At 41.8% G+C, this 16,562-nt stretch overlaps 2 protein-coding genes across 6 annotated transcripts in view; one reads left to right on the top strand and one right to left on the bottom strand.

Moving 5' to 3' along the window:
• Window positions 1-16,562, bottom strand: part of ENTREP2 (endosomal transmembrane epsin interactor 2) — a 407,682-nt gene that overhangs the window by 61,425 nt on the left and 329,695 nt on the right. The gene's annotated exons all lie outside the window — the stretch shown is intronic.
• APBA2 (amyloid beta precursor protein binding family A member 2) overlaps window positions 1-16,562 on the top strand; it is a 304,744-nt gene that overhangs the window by 281,756 nt on the left and 6,426 nt on the right. The window lies entirely within an intron of this gene.

Here is a 16,562-nt window from a genome sequence, read left to right as displayed (position 1 = left end):
GTCCCCCATAGATTTCTTTGCTTCCCACAGAAAAATGACTTTCTGACAGGGAAGCCACAAAGCGGTCATGTGACCCTCCCCCAACAGTATGTTTCAGGTGCCCAGGGCACCTGGCAGAGAGGTAAATCACTATGGGGCGGGACTGGGGAAGACCCATCTGCTGGCTCCTACCCTGCGCCCAGGCTCAGCTGCTAGTCCCGTCTGGGCTGGGGAGGATGAGACTTCCTCTTCCCCTGCATGGCATCCAGAGCCGGGTCAGACACCCACCCCCAGATTTCTACCCCAGCTGCAGGAAGCTCTGCAAACTCCCCCTCTTCCTGCACCCGTCACGCCTCAACTGCAGGGAGAGGGATCCCTGTAGAGGGAGCTGTTCCCCCATCCACCCAACCCCCATACATCCAGACCCCCTCATACCCAGACCCTCCCGCCGAGCCACAACCTTCCACCCCCCGATGAGCCCCATTCCCCCTACCCCGACGAGTCACCCGCACCCAGATCCCCACTCCACTGAGACCCACTCCCCAAGCATCTGGTCCCCCCACTGAGGCCTTCACACTGACCCCCCTTCCGAGCTCTAACCCCCCACCCCCAGGCCCCACCCCTTGCTGAACCCCAACCACCTTCACCTAGACCCCCCCTTGCAGAGCCCCATTACCATTGCACCCAGAACTCCCCCAACAATCCCCAGTGCATCCAGATCTCCACCACCCCCGAATTCCCCACTGAGCCACCTGCACCCAGATTGCCCCACACAGAACCCTCTTAACCCATACCTGGATCCCCCCACACTAAGCCCCTCCACACTTGGATCCTGCCTTGCTGAGTCTGGCTGCCCACACTGGATACACTTGGCCTGGAGAGGCAGTGCCCTGGGGTGTTTCTGCGGCAGGCCCAGTCTTTGCACTGTGTCAGGGTTGGGTGCAGCCTCACCGCTGAGTCCGTATCCCAGGGGGGTGGGGGACCTGCACAGTGATCTCCCATCCTGTGCAGCCAGTGGCCTGTGCTTCCCAATGCCATGATGGAGCCTCCACATTTATTTGACAAATAAAATTTGCAGAATTTTACAATATTGTATGCAGAATTTTTAATTTTTTGGCACTGAATGCCCTCAGGAGTAATTACTAAAGCAGACAGCAACTCACACTGTGTTTTATTTATCTGCTAAAAGATAAAGAGAAAGGCATACTATTAACCCCGAATTGCTGTTAATAGGGCAAAAGAGAGCCCCAGAATAAATCTTGTTCTCACAAATACTTTACTGTGTTTATGAAGATTATTGATGGATGGTTTCACTTTTTGGCAAACTTCAGGTTAACTCATGTTAAGCAAAGTTCATTCCAGATATGAAAAGAAATGAAACACAGAAAACATAACAGAGCCTGTACAATTACTACTTCTAAAGAAAAGCACAGATTGTTTTAAGTAGAAAGGTGCCAGATGACACAAATTATAAAAGCATGGAAGTTCAAAAGCACTAGGGATTCAGGCCTCTAGAATGTTTAATATATAATTATTTCAATCTTTTATTCGACCAATAGGTTTTTGTTATTACTGTTGTTGAGTTATGTAATAATGTAGACCATTCAACTGCCTGCGATTGGCATCTTATGGAGCATGGATTGAAATATCTAATGGATAGTAGCCCAGGTTTATCTGGATTTTTGGAATTCTTTCTATAGACAAAGGTAATTATGGATGGCTAAAGCCCATAACAAAGTGCAGAGTCATAAAATATTATATTCTCTCCACTCCAAAGAGAGGATGATCACTATAAATGCTATAAGTCTATTTTCAGTATAAAGCATGATTTTGTCATAGTTTATATTTTCAAAACTAGAAAGCAGAAGTTCAGGTTACAGAATAAAGAGATGCATATAAAATATGGTACAGCAGTGACACTGGTGCCACTAAAAGTACAGGTAATACTGAAAGGTCAAACACCAGTAAAACAAATCTTACATGAATCATTAGCATTTGCTTTATAGTATTCTATAAGTCACCTTCAATCATGACCCACCCCTTGGCACATGTAGCGAGGGAAGAAAAAGTTAAAATTATTCCCTTTCTTCCTCCCTCCCACTCTACAAACTCCAGGAACAGCACATAACCCAAGAGTTGCTGTCTATTCTGGATTTGTCAGTTTTCTGAGTCTTCTTGAGGGAATTATTCTAGGACCTCACAGAAATAGTGCTTCATTTTTATTCATATCTAACTCCCTTAGAACAATAGCTGATCACTGGAGGAGTAGCTGATTCCAAGTAGCCAAGTGCTTCTGCAAGGAATATACATCCCTCTCAGTTTCTCCACTCGCACAACCTCTCTGGTTTGCCTCTTTTTGAATTATTTTAATGTGGCTCAGATTGCTTTCCAGGGTTAAATTAAATGTTTGGGGCAGAAATTATGGCACAAAGCAAGAATGTCCATATTTCCAAGGACTCCTTTTTCAGATGCAAAAGGCCCATAACTAATGTGATGGCCTTTTTGAGTATTGCTATCACTGCAGTTTTGTTCTCAACTGGGACACAGGATTAGCAGATTTAAAAACGTGGTCATACATCTAGGAACAAACAACACAGGCCATACTACAGGATGGCAGACTATCCTGGGAAGTGGTGACTCTGAAAAGGAGTTGAGGGTCATGGTGGCTAATTTATACGAGCTCCCAGTGCTACAAAATGGCCAAAAAGACTAATGTGCTACTTGAATGAATAAATGGGAATATTGAGTAAGTAGGTTATATTATCTCTGCATTTGGCATTGGTGTGACTGCTACTGGAATACTGTCTAGTACTGGTGTCCCCAATTCAAGAACTTGGACAGGATTCAGAACTGAGCCCTAAGAATGATTAAATGATTGGAAAAACATTTCTTACAGTCACAAACTCAAGGAGCTCAATCTATTTAAAAAAAGAACAGGAGGACTTGTGGCACCTTAGAGACTAACAAATTTATTAGAGCATAAGCTTTCGTGGACTACAGCCCACTTCTTCGGATGCATATTATGCTCTAATAAATTTGTTAGTCTCTAAGGTGCCACAAGTCCTCCTGTTCTTCTTTTTGCGGATACAGACTAACACGGCTGCTACTCTGAAACCTGTCAATCTATTTAGTTTATCAAAGAGAAGGTTAAGGAGTGATATGATCACAGTCTATAAGTACCTACAGCGAGAACAGAACATTGATAATAGAGGGCTCCCCACTATAGCAAAGAAAGGTATAAACAAGATTCAATTATTAGAAGTTGAAGCTAGATAAATTTAGACTAGAAACAAGGTGAAATTTTTAACAGTGAAGATAATTAACCATTGCAACAGTTTACTAAGGGTTACAGTAGATTCTTCACCAGTGGAAATTTTTCTAAAAGATGTGCTCTATATAAAACAGGAACTGATTCCAGGAAGTCCTACAGCCAGTATTTTACTGGATGTCAGACTTGATAATCACAATGATCCTTTTCTGGCCTGAGAATGCCTAAATCTATAAACTTACTGCCACTGCATGCTATACAATCTCATTATAGCCACATTATAACCCACATTTAGTCTCAGTTATTTTTAGTAAAAGTCAGGGACAGATCGTGGGCTTCTGTGAATTTTTGGCTGTGACCTGTCTTAAAAATAACCATGATAAAATCTTAACCTGACTGATTATTACTAAGTATATAACTCTAGTGAGATCTCTCATTGTCACTAAGGGAATCAGCTGTTTGCAAGCAGGCAGTTTGAATTAATGACCTCTGAAAAGGCAGTAGGCAAGACCAGGAGCAGGGAGTCCAAACTGCCTAGTGTTTCTTGCATTCAGGAGGTAAAATGCTAGTCCTAGAACAGAGGCTGGGGCCTGATATGCTTTGGGGCATGCCCAGTCCCTAGAGCTCAATCCAGGTATCATGACTGTGTGTGGAGGATCTCTGCAAGTGGTTGGGAATAAGGCTTGTGATCAGAAAGAGGTAGCTAAAGCAATGCCGTAAACAGCCTGATACTGGTAGAAGTTTGTCAGGTCTTAAACTGGCTGATAAGACCTTATGCTGTGCTTGTGTTTATCCAGCAGGAGTAGCTCCCAAGGCCTTAGGTATACCCCCTCTGTGTGGATCACTAGCCCCCTTGGATATGGTCAAACATGGAGCCCACAGAACTGAATCTCACATCACAGAAGTGATGTGCACACCTTGTGCAGTCCTCCCAAATCCTCCCACCTCCTTACACACTCACCCTCTTGCCCCAGAGCTACATAGATCTACAGAGAAAGGAGCAGGATATTTATTTTTATGAATAATCCTTTAATTGGTTTCCCAAATTTAGACTGCTTCCTATAGTTCCTTTATACCATTAACAGCTAACCCCAAGGGATTTCTTTCTCACAGAAGCCTTCTTGTGCTCTCTCCTCCATTACAGTCACAGGCACACTCAGGAGTTTATAAATTGTTGAAATAAAGCTGCTGCTATATCCTTGAGAGTTCAGAACTGCTTCAAAAGAGTAAGAAATGTTAGTTTCACAGATGTGTGGCCCTATAAAATGTCACAGTTGGAGATATGCAGAGAGGCTGCATAGGAGAAGATCAAAAGTTAAATCTAATTCTTCAAAGGAACAGAGACCCTCAGGCAAAGACATTCACAGGGCAACCAATTCCCATAATTCCACCTAATTTTGAAAGTTATATTAGATGAGCTAGATGAAAATGTTTTCTATGTGGAAAAAAGGTGAGTTGGAGGAGGAGGGGAAAGCTGGAATTTAACCCATTGTTTTATAGTCTTCAAGATTTACCTCAGAGTTTCAAAATAGCCAAATATTCCCTAGGTCCTTGAGATTCAGATATAAAAAAAGTAAGTTTATTAAAATGACCTGAATTATATAGCACAGTTTCCATATATAGGCAACCCCTCCAAGGTCCTAATCTCTCACCAATAAGAAGTGACAGCATCTGGAGCAAATACCAAATTCTAAGGAGAATAACCATTTTTATTGATTCTGATTCTGCCAAACCATGTTGGTGTAGATACACTCACCTCATTAAGTATTGCCTTGATCTTACAAAAAAGAAAGGGATATTGCACATGAGAAGGTGTGGCAAATTGATGTGTGGAGATTGTGACCCTGAGATGACAGTGTGATCTTTGGTTAACTAAATGGTGCATTACTGTAAGTCTGGGCCCTTGTGTCCCCAGTGGCTCTCTGTTGTCCGTACTAGTAGGCTTTCCATGAAGTGTGTTTAAAGCCAGCAAACAAGCTGAATCATTCAGTGATGGGGGTCAAATTCAGGATATAGGTCTCAAGGGGAAATATAAAAAACAAGTAATTTGCATAAAATGCTGTATCAAACAGATGGCAAAAATCTTGTTCAGTAATGCTGCCAAGGTGAGAATATGGGTTAGCTGTTGAGTGTATTAAGTGTTTCTAATAAAATCCAAAACACTGAAAAAGAAAAAAAATCAGTGTTACCGTCAAAACCTAAGAAAAAGTTTTCACAAACTTTCCATGGGGCTAAACTAGGGTTCGTCAACTAATCTACTGGCTACTGTTACATAGACAGCAAAAAGTGTGTGTCTCTTTCCCTGAAACCCACTACCTAGTAAGACCCTTATTGTTGGTGAATTATATTATCCATGTCTGTGTACAGACTAGACTGCTCTGGGGAAGCTGCATCATATACCCCAAGAAAATGCCAATGGAAAGATTTCAGTGTCTGAAAAAAATCAACTATAGGTGTTCATATGTCTACAGTCTAGAGTTGGTAGAAATTTTTTAAACAATTTTTGTCAATAAATGCAGATTTGTTGAAATAAAGTTTCACAAATATTGATTAAAACTTTTAAAAATTCAAAATTAAACAAAAAATTCTGTTTGAAGTTAAACAAAATGTTCATTTTATTTAGCATTTATTCCACCAAAAATAAATTTTGATGTGAAAATTGTTTGATATATTTTACTGATTTTGTGTGTGTGTGAGAGAGAGAGACCAGGTGTAGATTGCAGTAATTATGCGATAGAACTATTAATGATGCGATAGGTGAAAAACAGAGGAGTAGAAGTGTCACTCTTTTTCTTCTCCATCCCATCTACTCACCCTCCCAAATGTAAATTTTGAAGTTACAGTGCAAGTCTGATTAAGTTGTAGTATGTATTACTTCCATTTCCAATAGATATCAATAAGTGAAAGCTGTATGGAGTATCTTATTGATAGAATTCACAAGCTTTCTTCCTTGACTTCTTATTTCCTTGCTTTTACGGTTTTAGGTGGATGGGATGGGTTCAGGGCTGGCTCTGGCTTTTTTGCCGCCCTAGGCAAAAAAGCCACCCGCCGCCCCACCCCCCCCAGCGCGGCAGGGGAGGGCACCGAGCCTGGCCGTGGGCCCGCAATCCCCGACTGGCTGGAGCGCTCTCCCCGGCGGCCAGAGTGCCGGGAGCAGGGCGGAGAGCCCGGCAGGGGCTCTCCGCTTTCCCCGGCGACCAGAGCGCCGGGAGCAGGGCGGAGAGCCCAGCCAGGGCTCTCCGCTCTCCCTGACTGGCTGGAGCGCTGGGGGGAGGGCGGCGAGCCCGCTGCGGCTCCGCTCTCCCCGGCGGCCGGGGCGCCGTGGGGAGGGCGGCGAGCCAAGTCGCGGCCCCGCTCTCGGGCCGAAGCGCCCTGCCGCGCCACCCCTCTCCAGGCGCTGCCCCAAGAACATGCTTGGTGGGCTGGTGCCTGGAGCCGGCCCTGGATGGGTTCATCCACAACCTTAACTTTCACTAACCATAGATTTTGTTTGTTCATTGTTGCATGGATGGTCATGCCGCACACACTGAAACCTAATTTCCCTACAGCTCACCTATAGGAGGAGGCTTTAGCTTACAAATATCAAAATCAGTCATAGATCAGGGTTTGGAAGCTGATCTGCAGTATTTAAACAAGCACTGCTGGCTATGCAAGCAGAACAAACACATCTAAAAACGTACTACTGTGTCTTTCATTTTTCCACACATTTTCCAGAGTTATGGAAACACAGCTTGGCAGAGATCCCAAGCTGTGAAGTTGGCCTCTGCTGGAAGCAGTCCCTGCACACAGAATTCTGCGTGGATGACATACAACCAGATACCTACAAAAGAACCTAAAATTAGGCTGCTACTTGGAAAGGTTAAATGATTCACAGAAGAGGCTCTGCAAGCTGTGATTTGAAAATCCTCAAGTCCTTTTTGGAATCCCTGACAATTTAAACAGACATAAGTCACGTTTTGTGTTGCTGTGTTCTGTCAAGTGCTGCCAATAGTTAATCCAAATCCAATCACACAACAACAATTTCTCTCCAGCAAACTGACAGCTTAATGTTTTGCACTGCCATTCTTTCAGAACTCTAAACCATGGCCCTGTAAAGAGACCTAAATTCCTCCTTTGGACATTCTACATGCTGGCTGATCATTCAAAACATGTTTACTACTTCTTTGAAGAAACTGCTTTTAGACTTTAGTTGATGAATGTAAATGGCGTAAACTATAATTTTTGAAAATAACTGTAATTTGCCACTACATTATTCCTCTGACTACATTTCTCTAAGAAGTCATGGAAAAATAAAACGTATGCTATCTCACAAATATTCAAAAACTCTCCAATGTTTATATAAAATACACCAAAACTCCTCCTTTAAAGCAGTGTTTCCCAAACTTGGGATGCCGCTTGTGTAGGGAAAGCCCCTGTTGGGCTGGGCCGGTTTGTTTACCTGCCGCGTCCGCAGGTCCGGCCACTCGCGGCTCCCACTGGTCGCAATTCACTGCTCCAGGCCAATGGGAGCTGCTGGAAGCGGCGGCCAGTACGTCCCTCAGCCCGCGCCGCTTCCAGCAGCTCCTATTCACCTGGAGCAGCGAATTGCGGCCAGTGGGAGCCGCAATCGGCCGGACCTGTGGATGGGGCAGGTAAACAAACTGGCCCGGCCTGCCAGGCGCTTTCCCTGCACAAGCGGCATCCCAAGTTTGGGAAACACTGCTTTAAAGGTTTTTTTCCTTTTTTGTGCCCTAATCATCTTCAGCAGACTTATACATGTCTACAGGTGGATCTGCTGAAATATTTTGCATATCCAAAATAAACACTGACCCCGATTCTCTAAAAGAGTGGCAGTTCCCTTATGTCGAATAAGGACTGACAGACATAATATAGACCAATTTTTAAAAAAATTATGCAAATCTGAGGATATAAACTGCTTAGTAGAATCTTTGGAGTATCATGTTCTGACTTAGGTGCAATCTGTAAATTATTTGAAGGGCAAGTGTACTAAACTTGAACATTATGCTTGCCGTAGCCACTCTGGAGCTGATACTGTTACATTTGCCTGATGGTGACATATAGGTTTTGTTTTTTTTATTATAATCACTGACTATAGCAAAAGTATTAGGAAGAGCCTCTGACTTTCATTTTTGTGCCTACAAGGTGTGGGCTCGAAATTGCACCAGCAGTGGTTTGTGCCCACAGTTACTTATACATTAGATATTTAAATACCTATTTTCAGACACCATAGGGTACTGAGACATTTAAGTTACCTAAATTATACTGGAACTAGGGACACGAAATTAGAGGCTGGAAATGTGGCCTACGGTCAGTTAGTCAGCTTGTCTCTCTATGGAACTTGTAGACGCACGTTTAAGGTAATGAACAATCAAAATGGACAAAAATACATAAACCAAAAGAATTTGTTGAAATCTATCTTTTCTAAATTACATACTGTTTATATGAAGTTTATATTTTGAGGGCTCATTTTCAAAGGCAGGTTTCTTTTAACAATGCAAATCAGGGAGTTGGAGGACCAAGTACTCAGATTTCCAGCCATAATTCATTTTGCAGGAGTGTCACAGGTACACTCAGCGCTATGGAGCACTCCTCCTGGCTACTTTTTGAATTAGCTCCTTCCAGGTCCAATGTTCCCTTCTATCAGTCATTCAAGTGCCCCACAGCCTCTCTCTCTGCACCTCAGGGTGCTCTGTCTTCTTGGCATGGCTACTCCCTCTTGGTGGCTTGGACCTCCAGCCTGGTGACTGTGTTTTTCCCCTTCCAGGGTAACAAACTCCCAAAGGATGAACTGCCCCAGGCAGTCTTCAAATCCACTGCCCCAACTGAGCCACTTCCCCAGCAGGTGGTAGGGAAACCCAGGCCCACCCTCTACTCCAGCTTCCAGTTCAAGGACCCTCTAATCAGTGGCCAAGGTCTCCAACATCCCACCTTACTGCAGTTTCCCAGAGCCTTTTTCTACTCTGCCTCTCTCAGGCTTTTGCTCCACCACCCTTCTAGGTAAACCCTTCCTTTAGGGCCTGTATCTCCAGGGTTTCTAGTCTCCTCTTTGGGTTTCCTCATTTTCTTCTTTAATATCCAGACAGTAAAGCAGGCTTTCCACTGCAGCCTTTTCTGCTGCCAGCTTCCTGGCTTTATATTAGCCCCACCTATTCCTTCTCAGCAGGGCTCCATCGCCATTCAGGGATTACTTAGGCCACCTAATTTCACTCAGCAGTGCCTATTCAGTAAATTGACTCCTTCTCAGCCTAGGTAACTCCTTCTAGGCTAGTGTGGGGGTGAACACCCCATCACAAGGAGCAAAAATGCAAGTGTAAAGTTTGAGGGCACAATCCATGAAGATGGGCCTCAGAACATCTGAAATTGCACTCAAGAACCGCATAAAAAAATTTAGGAGAAAGAAAGATCATGGAGAAAAAACAAAGGAGTAAGATGGAAGAGGGAATATAAAGGTTATTTGAAATATATAGCATTACTTCTTAAGTGATTAATGGCATTTTTATGTCTCCTACAGCAAAATTACTGAATTCCTAAGAAACACAATATACTTTTCTATGCAAATGTCTGTAGTAAATAGTGAAGTAGGAAGAGACCTCCTTGCCCTTCAGTATAAAAAAAATGGACAGAACTGTCATCTCTCTGCCACTAACATTCAGAGTAGAGTATTGTAGAGCAAAAGCAATCATGGGAAAAGTAGAGAAGATAACAAAGGAGAGAAATAGAATCAAAGGAAAGTACTACAAGTTTTAAAGAAAAAAAATAAGAGAAGAGTTCATTAATCTCTTTCATTGAGCCAAATATGAAAAGCCTCAAAACATCTTCAAATCAGAATCAACATAATTCAGCTGCACAGTGTGCCCAGCCGTTGAGAACCCAAACAGGATAATCTTCCCCTTCTTATGCACTTGGTAGCAATTATCCATCGTGTGTGTGCGTGCAAGGGATTTGGGGAGTGGCTTGGAAAGCGACAGGATCTGTGATTACATAGATTCAGTAGTCAAATGACTCACTTGCTCATGGAGGGGGAATGGGCTGGGAAGACAAAACTGTAGCCCAAAGTCTGCAGATAATACCAATGAGGTATTACCAGAGGAGAATTTTATCACATCCCTTGGCCCAAAAAGAACCCTAGCACAAAGTACTTGATTTGACCTAACATGAGAGTCATTTTATTTTCTTTGTACATTTTTTGCCTCTAACTCTGCAAGTACATTAGGATGAGACAGTTAGTGGTATTTCAGTCCATGGGGAGCAAAAGCTGTTCTATTTAACATACTTAAAACAAATTTGCAATTAATCATATGTCTGAACAAATTTTTATTGTATTATCATATTTCTTAGATTCAAATTATTAGCACAGGCACAAAATTGCACAATTAGAGCAACAGATACCTATAGTATATTTTACATCTTTGCAAGGCTCCTGAGAGCTAAGACAACTCAAATGTCAAATGTGCTGCTTTTTTTCATTAGCAGCAAACTTGAAAGTACAATCCATAGTGGCATTTACAGTAGTAGAACTATTCCATTTTTTATGTGTGATTAAGAAATAACAATGCAATGCACATAGAAATATATCACCAGACAAATACCAACCCTAAAACCCAATTATTCTGAACTGAACACTACTGCATTGTCAGACCTTACAAACTGTATATCAAGAAACTGAAGAAAGGACGTAAAATGCTCTTGTAAAATAAAGGCATCTTTGCACCACTGAACAGACTCACTCTGAAAACTTCATGACTAATAAAAAAAAAAAGAGATGCCTATTAACTTTTCATTTCTGAATTTTGGTTTCTATAAAATTAAAGCTTCAATGATGAAGCATTCCCAAAAAAGCACAAAGCCAGTTAGGCCACTAAACAGTTCAGTTCAAAGTCCAGGCCACTTCCCCAGTGGCTAATGGCCTGCCCACTACTCCAGGTTCCAGCCCTGGGACCCTATAGATCAGTTGTTCTCAAACTGGGGCTGCCACTTGTGTAGGGAAAGCCCCTGGTGGGCCGGGCTGGTTTGTTTACCTGCTGGGTCCGTAGGTTCGGCCAATCACAGCTCCCATTGGCTGCGGTTCGCCGCTCCAGGCCAATGGGGGCTGCAGGAAGAGGCGCGGGAGAAGGGATTTGTTGGCCGCCGCTTCCAGCAGGCCCCATTGGCCTGGAGCAGTGAACAGCGGCCAGTGGGAGCCGCTATCGGCCGAACCTGTGGACGTGGCAGGTAAACAAACCGGCCAGGCCTGCCAGGTGCTTTCCCTACACAAGCAGCAGCCCCAGTTTCAGAACCACTGCTATAGATAGCAGCCGTCCACAGCGTCCCGTTAACTAAACCACATGGCTGCTACATTTCCCTGGGCCACTTTCTCACAGCACCAGCACAGTCTTCACTCTTACCTCAGGATCTTGTCCTGGTTGAATCCCAACAGCCAGCACAGCCCTTCTCTGATTGGCTGCATCCCTCGCAGCTTCTCTAGGCCACTTGGAGGACTCTCTTCCACTGCTTCTTTCTGGGATGGGATGAGCCGCGATTGGTAGGAACCTAAGGCCTACTGCAGGGGGCTTCAAAGGGCCTGGTACACCCTATCACAGGCTCCATACGCTATAGCTCAATGCCCCATGGCAGCAACTCTAGTCTCCCCATGTCCCCCTCAATATAATGCCCCTAGTTCCTCATCCCAAACAAACCTGCTTGCCTCATGTCTACCTATAGGCTGATCTGCTCTCCAATTCTAACCCACACTAACCCACATGTGAGGTGATAGGGAGAAGTGAGGATTGAGTCAGAAGGAGTTTGCGGGAGTTGTAGAGTGGAGAAAATCTCCTCTTTGACAAGCTTCCTGTATTTCATCAGAAAGGTGTACCAGTTTGACAAACCACAGAAGGTTTGTCTGAGAACCGCTCCTCTCCCACAATTCAATCTTCATATTGCCCCCATTCTGACCCCAAAAACTGTGCACACCCTTCTTCACATCTCCATTTACCCTACTGCACACTTCCTGGCTCCCCCAGCTGCTCTGGGCTCAGTGCACTGAGATGGCAAGACATCAGTGTGAAGAACCCATGAAGCGCCAATGTCTTGGAGAGCTGAGTTCCCTGCTCCAGCTGAGGAACTTTGCACAGTCCTGTTCCCTCCCCAAATGACCCCTGCAAACACATTTCTTCATCTCCTGAAGCCCCCTTCCCACATCCTCACTTTCCTTTCATACCTCACCATATGGCTGTCCACCTCAAGGCCAAGGGCAGCTCTTAAGCCTGTATCATTTAATTAACCATTATTTTGCAGGCATTGTGTTCCTGAAAATACCTATAACAGTCATTTAATATCTATATTCTGGAGATTATGTTATGTGATAAAAATATGCAGTACAATACATTAAAAATAATTTTGTGACAAAAACCCCATTGTGCTTGCTTTTATTAAGCTGATGAAAAACACCCTCTGATTTCACTATTAAACTGGACTGGGAAAAAAACCTGAGTGATCAATTTATTACTCAGAGAATTCAACTGCAGAAACAATAATTTGCCAAAGTAATTTACAGCAACTGCTAACATATACAATTACATGATGGGAACAAAAGAACAATTCTGATGTAATACTGAATCCAAAGAAAATAAATGCCATGAGACCCAATTCAGTGTTGGAAATGATGGTAGAATCTGGTCCTATGTAATCAAAGAACACAGAAAGTTAAGTAAGTGCATTCACATTTTCAAAGATTCACTCCTCAAAATGTAATTAGTACCTCTTATCATATCTAGATGATATTAATAGGATGGTAATTTGCTGTAAAATACTGTCTCATACCCAAAATCTTTCTTTCATCTTAGAGTAAATAGAAAATTATAATAAAGTTTATCTCTGCTAAAACTGAGTGCCTGCAAGAAACAGCTGTAGGGAAATCTTGTTAGCTAGTCTCATCTGGAGTTACGAGTATAATATGAACATTCAGGACTGACAGAAAACACCACAATTTTGGGATCAAAATGGGAAAGGTTATGTAATTTACAAACAACCTATACTGGAAGTGGTGCAACAGGGTGACTTCCTAAGGGATTGTGCCCCAGGAGGTACAATCCCTCCTGAGTTCCCAGGCATAAAGTATGCAGCAAGATGCACCATCATTTAGCATGGTTCGGCATGCCACCATCTCTACAAACATCCCATTCAACAAGTGCAGAGGCTGTGAATGTGCCTGGTCTTACCACAGAAAGACATTATTTGAGCCTTTCCCCTCTGTGCACCTATGTGAATGTCAGAAAGATGCTAGATTCAAAAGGGCTTTAGAACCAACCCTAGAAAGGGACACATTTCAATGTAATTTTTATTTGGGAAAAAGATAGATTGGCTTTCTTTATTGTGTGTCTTATTATCAAAACAATTCATAGTGTTCCACAATCCCTTGTATGCCACATGGGAGTACCGTGCCAAAAAAGTAAGGAAAATGGGGGAAGGGAACAGCACAAAAAACAGATTTTTCATAACATCTCTACAACACTCAAACAAATGTAGAATTTGCTGTATCTACCTAATCACTCCTTCACCTCCTCATATCACACCACATAAATTGTACCGTCAATTAAACTATATGCCTGAATAGCAACTCAGTGAATTTAACATTCAAAACACAAACATGCCACTACAAATGAATCACTTTTATTATAAAATACTTATTATTTCTGTCAAACATTGTATGGAAAGCTGCCCAACCACACTAATGTACAGAACTGAGAAATTATATCTCAATCTACCCAGGATTATTTTACTCCAGAAATAACAGAGGCCAATGTTGAGCCTCAGATTTTACTTTCTCAATTCCTATTCTTCTGATTTTAAATACTATATTTTTTTGGAAAAAAGTGCTTTATTTATGTTGTTAAAGCTAGTTAAAAAAAGTTGAAGGGGGAAAAAAAAGCCTAGCTCAAGGGTCCTAGACTAAACACACTATTACTGAATTGATAACTCTTTACTGAACCCTTCAATAGGCTTCTAGTTTGCTTGCACAACAGATTGGTTTCCTGTGGAGAAATAAAAGATTAATCGCTTTCTAGAAGGCTCTTAATTCCCATGATCTTTTGGAAGTACAATCAACAAATGAAAGGGAATAAAATAAGTTTGTAGATATGTAAACACAGGGCTGTAATCAATAACCCTGAACACAATGGGATAAACATCAATACTGATCAAAGTCTAAAAGCAACCCCATTTTTGCAGTTCTGTAAAGACGATTTATTTTACTCTTGATTGACTTCAATTACAGTGTTTCACTTCTTATATCACAATAACCTGAAAAGAGATAATGAGCAGTAAAGCTTTTTCACCCATGAAATTACTCTCTATGTGCCTCTTTTACTCATCAATTCAAGGGCAGCGGTGTTTTTAACTTAGATTATAAACTCAGTTGCTCCAACTGGAAGAATCAAAGGACTTAGAGAAATTAGTTCCCATAAATCCTAGAATATTGTCTATAAATACAAAGGATCAATGCTGAACTGAGACCCAGTTTATGACTCACACCTAATTCCAGAAGGAGGAATACAGGAGCCTGTGGAGCTAGAAGTGCTGCCTTCTCCCAAAATGCAATAGGACAACTGACCCTTTGTTCAAATGTCATTAAAAGGGAGAGGGATATAAGCAGATTTTAGTAACGAATTCAGTTGCAAACAAAAATCACTCACACATGGGAAGGATAAAAAATGTTTGCATAATATGTTGTATTTTTTGCTTAACACTACAGACAATGTGACTATTTACCATGTCATTTACATAATGGGCCAACTTTGCTCTGTTTATGCCACTGTAAATCTGGAATAACACAACTAACATCCATGGCCTTTTAGAGCCATGTAAATGGGAGCAAAGTCAATGACATGGTAAATTATCACCTTGTCTTTTGACAGGTTTCAGAGTAGCAGCCGTGTTAGTCTGTATCCGCAAAAAGAAGAACAGGAGTACTTGTGGCACCTTAGAGACTAACAAATTTATTAGAGCATAAGCTTTTGTGGACTACAGCCCACTTCTTCGGATCCGAAGAAGATATGCATCCGAAGAAGATATGCATCCGAAGAAGTGGGCTGTAGTCCACGAAAGCTTATGCTCTAATAAATTTGTTAGTCTCTAAAGTGCCACAAGTACTCCTGTTCTTCTTGTCTTTTGAGTTACCGTAATTACTACAATTCAGTGGGTATCTGAAGTGTAAGTAAAACAGTAGCCAAAGCAAAAATGATAACAACAGCATGGTTGAAGAGTAAGAAGAGAAAGTCTGTTAGTTTAGCTGCACAGATTCCTGGTGGAATACATTAGGATATCTGTTCTGGAGTAACTTATTAGTATAAATCAGAGATAGACTTTATTTAATTTTTTTCATGAAGCTGATTGTGACACAAGACAAATGACTGGAAAGTAAGTATAAAAATGAGAGATCAGACTACAGCATTTTGCAAGAGTACTATTTTTCAATGATTATTTATTATCTGTTAAGGACTTATTATCTGTGAGGTACAAAAACACAAGTAAAGTCAGTCCTTCCTCAGAGAACTTTGCAGTCTAAAAACACAGACAGAGGTGAGACAAGACGGACAGGGAAACTCAGAGGAAGGTGAATGGACAATGTCTCCCAGGGATAAGATGGGGTGGGGGGGGGTGAGGGAAAGAGAGGACCAAAAGCTATTCTCTGTGGATGTTCAAGATGAAGAAGTACAAAGCATGAGAAATAACCACCAAGGGAGGTGATGAAAGAGCAAATAGAGAGATAGGAGGAGACCAAGGTATAACAGGCCTTGAAAGGCAATTAAGGACAGAGTGATAAAAAAAGAGGTAGTGAACAACAGCACTAAAGGCTGAGGAAAAGATTATAGAAGACAAGGGGACAGCGCTAAAAAACTCCAACTTCCTAAAAAAGTTGCAACCCCAAAATTGTATCAATGAATTTTTTACAAATTAACATGGAAGGGCACATTGATTTTCTTGGGACAGGAGGTGCTTCTGTAATTTACAAAATGTTATTGTTTGGAATTAGTTCAGACTCGGACAATTTCCTAGCATTTAACATTACAGACATGTTGTAAGACTAAATAAAATAATTTATTTTGTTTAATATCTGGAGTTTTGTACCAATTTAGGAAATTATTTCGATTTAATGTTTGTTTTTTAGTTACTCCAGGGATGAAGAAATTGTGTTTCTTTAATCAAGCTTTTAGAATGGAGAAAAGTATTTTATTTCAGTGTTTAACGTTATAGGCTATAACATATATGTGCAAACAGTTCCTACTCCAAGGAAGACATCCACTTATTTTATAACATACCAACCCACAGAATAAATTAT

Source organism: Chrysemys picta, chromosome 10 (genome assembly GCF_011386835.1).
Source record: "Chrysemys picta bellii isolate R12L10 chromosome 10, ASM1138683v2, whole genome shotgun sequence".
In the NCBI taxonomy this organism is placed as follows: Eukaryota; Metazoa; Chordata; order Testudines; family Emydidae; genus Chrysemys; species Chrysemys picta.
This window is presented reverse-complemented; position numbering and strand designations above follow the sequence as displayed.